At 52.4% G+C, this 3,689-nt stretch overlaps 1 protein-coding gene across 1 annotated transcript in view; it reads left to right on the top strand.

The window, feature by feature from the left end:
* The window catches only part of SYT2 (synaptotagmin 2), a 139,236-nt gene that overhangs the window by 20,212 nt on the left and 115,335 nt on the right, over positions 1-3,689 (top strand). The window lies entirely within an intron of this gene.

The raw sequence follows: 3,689 nt of genomic DNA, 5'->3' as shown, positions 1-3,689 counted from the left end.
GAGGCGCCCGAGGGCGGGCGGGGAGGCGGTGGCAGGGCTGGTGCCGGAGCTCGGGGGCGCTCGCAGGGCCCTTGGCCGCTGCCCCTCGCCGCATGGACCGTGGGTGCTGCACGCCCGTCCCGTGCGGGCAGCCCCTGGTTTGTGCCACTCTCAGCACGGCCCCAGCCAGATCTCTGCCCCGCGCTGTGCAGCCTCTCGGCAGCTTCTAAGCAGCAGAACCCGGGCTGGCACCTCGCTGCGAGCCCCCGTGCCACCAGCTCCTGCCCTGCGCTCCCCCCAGCTGTGGGGCCAGGCGCAGTGCCACAAAGCAGTCGTGGAGACATTTGCGGTCTAGTGGCTGCAGCGCTGCCCTGCAGCTCTGGGGACATGGTGTGGTTTTCCCCCGCTAATGAAGCGGGGGAGGACTGCATTATTATCATTCTGTTCACAACAAGTCATTTCATGTCTGTTGTTCTGTGATTTCCCTCAGAGGATACCAGTGTGCTCTCCCAGAAGCCTGACGTCCGAAACCCCAGCCCAGTTTGCCCCCTGGCAGATTTAGACATGCACCTGAAAAGAGGGTGGGCGCTGCCCCCCGCCTGCTTTGGGAATCCCTCACTGCCAAACTCATCACATCCTCTGCCACTGCTGTGCAGCCACCTCTGGGGTGGGAAGCACCACTTTACAACCAGGCGCGGGAACTTTACCTAGCAGTTCAGGACAGGAAATGCAAAAAAGTCCTTTATCCCATTGAAACTGGGACGGTGTTGTGGGGGGATCCTTTTAACATCAGCATTGGGTTGCAGAGGCAGCGTGGAGCCTGGAGGTGAACAGGAGAGTCTCAGAGCTTGTGTGGAAAGTGTTTTTCCATACAACTGGTGTAAGCTTCGCACATTGCTTTTGTCCATCACAAGGGCAGAGGTTCAGGCTTTTATCCAGAGCTGCTCAGGAGCTTGTTCGAGAACCTGTGTTAGCTGCAAAGTCAGGACTCTTCTCAAGCACATTTCAGTGTCGCCAAAATGATTCAACTTTCCATTTCTAAACCCTATACGTTCTTGCAGGTCTGGTGAAGCTCATCAAACTATGTCTTTTCAAACTGAAACAGTACATTTTCTTTTCAGTTTGACACCTGAGTTGCTGGTGGTACCTCAGGGTAGCTGAAATCCAAGCAACTCTTCTCTGTTCTCCATGGGAGACCAGGCTCCCTAGCTGAACTAAGTCTCACAATGCATCTCAGGTTCCCCTCTGGTTGAACTGATATGATGTCGTCTTCCCAGGACTCTTGCCCATAGAGGAGAATAGAGGTTTATATAGCACAATGCAGTGCTATGCACTGTAGACATGCCCAGCTAGCTCTGTATGAGCCAGCTCAGTAGAGCCACATACTGTACTCTCTACTTCTCTGCTGTGTAAATTAGCCAGAGCATTTTGCAGTGCTGATGTATCTGCACTGCTTCAGGTAGCTGAGATCACTATCTCCACGCAGCTCTGTATCATGCAGCGCAGAGCGCTGATATAGCTCCTGCGAAGCACTGCAGCAGCCCAGGGAGGGCGCATACGTTAATGATGAGCTGACCAGAAACCAAATACTTGGGTTGGGAAACACAAAAGTGTTTCATCTTCATCTGCAGTTTAAAAGCATTTCATGGAAGCATCTCCAAATGCAGGGGGCTTGGGACTTTCCATTCCACACACAGATTAGAGAGTTAACTGACAATGTCCTTTGGGATGGAAAGGGCAATTTTCCACCAGCTCTTTGCTCCATCCGGGTACTATGGGCTGGGGTCCAAGGAAGGGGCTAGGAGAAGAGTGAGGATACCCTCAGGCCTGCATGGCAAGGAGAAGCGTGGCTGTGCTGCTGGGTGAGCAGGGTTCAGAGTCAGGTGCACGGTCAGGCTGTGGCAGCTTGTCAGCTCAAGTACATGTGGTCGGTGGGGAACAGACTCGGGCATGTACCAGAATGAGGACAAAGAAAGCAAGCAGGACATGCGTACCAGGGGGGTGAGCTCAGGCATGCAGCAAGATGGCACTGAGCATCAGTACATGAGGGAGTTGAATGTAGATCCTTATGTAAATCTGTCAAGTGATTTCAAAGCAGATCCTGTGCTGCAGACATGCTGACCTCTGGTTGCAGCAGAGACTTATTTGGAGGGTGTGAGCAGAATCTGTGCTTTAGCAGAGTCCTGCAGTCTTTCCCTGGGTGTCTGTAATGCGCTGCCTGTTCAGATCCTGCAGCTTCTTTCCAGGAACAGCCCTTTGCTGCTGTCACTGCTAGGCTGGTGTGCAGCAGGGCATTAGGAGTCAGACAAAAGCCTCTGCTGGGCCAGCACCCATGTTCCATGGGGGTCACACAGCCCAAGGACCTTCTTAGTCACAGGGTGAAAGGAGCTTGTTGTAAGCACTCCCAGCATGGCATGACTGCTGCTGGTTGAGCTGGGATCAGACCTGGATACACAGGCTGGCTGTGGCAAGTTGTACACATGGTCAATGGGGAGTCGATTCAGGCATGCATGGGATGAGAACAAAGGGAGCTACCAGGACATGTGTACCAGGGGGTATGCAGGGAGGGGACAAGAGAGCGCTGGAATCCAAGTCTGCATTGGGATCTTGCAGCTGACTACTGGCTTTGGGATAGATCCAGCTAAATATGTTCCTCCAGCTCGAATACACCCATGTCTGATGTGCTTGAATCTGGAGCAGAACCAAATGCTGCAGCTTAGTCCATATGGTAGTGCAGGCTTTGCACTGTTTAATGACATGGCTAAGTGTAAGTGCTGTACCTGGATCATGTCCAGCAATCCACAGCTAGAAAGCACGCAGAGCACCTGAAACCCGAGAGGCTGTGCTCAGAGCTGCAGAGATGGAGAGCAAAGCAACTGACTGCAAAGGGAAAGAGCCTCCGTGCACATCCATCCAGAGTCAGGAGCACAGGACAGTGCTTCTCCAGGGACTGTCATCCCTTTGCAGTAGTGCAAAACCAGGGGGCATGGGCACTGGGAGATAGGGCACTTCAGCATGTGTTTCCAGCTGAAGTCTGCTGTCCGCTGCTCACTGGGATCCAGAACATAGTACTGACACATTGCTAAATCTGGTCAACAAAACATGGACAGCCCTCTAGCTGCCCTTGGGGGGCAGGTGAGTGTTATGGCTCTGTTGATACATGGAGCAGCTGAGTTGCAGGGAAGGGAATGACTTGTTCCCACATTGCTAATGCAGCCTGTTATTCAAATCACTAGATGCACTGCCTCTTGAGATCACCTGGCCTCTCCTCCCTCCCAGCCTTCAGCTCCACCCTCAGACCAAATCCATATGCTCCAAAGATTTGGGGGTCACTCCCTTTCCCCTCAAATGGTTATTTTCATTTTTGCCAGGCCTCTGGATTTCTGTATTTCAGCTGGGAGCCACAACCTGTGCTCCAACAGCAGAGGAGTTTAGAAGCAGAATATCTTATGGGGATCAAGAGCTTATACCCTGATCTCCTAGGACTTCCAGGCAGCTTTGTGAGACGAGACATTTGGGAGAGGTCTGAGGGTATCAGATTCATCTGAGTTGTGTTTTTCATGGTAGCCCTAGGGCCAGTGTATACATGTGGAGTCAAAAATTCACCTGAGTCCAGATTCCACATTCCTCTAATGTCACTGGGAAGTTTGTGGAGAAATCTAAGTAGGAATCTGGCTTTTATGTCATGATTAGGCTTTTAGGGTCTGATT

The sequence above is a fragment of the Gavialis gangeticus genome, unplaced genomic scaffold (assembly GCF_001723915.1).
Source record: "Gavialis gangeticus isolate Ggan-Ray unplaced genomic scaffold, GavGan_comp1, whole genome shotgun sequence".
Taxonomy (NCBI): Eukaryota; Metazoa; Chordata; order Crocodylia; family Gavialidae; genus Gavialis; species Gavialis gangeticus.
Note: the sequence above shows the minus strand (reverse complement) of the source record. Positions and strands in the feature narration are given on the sequence as shown.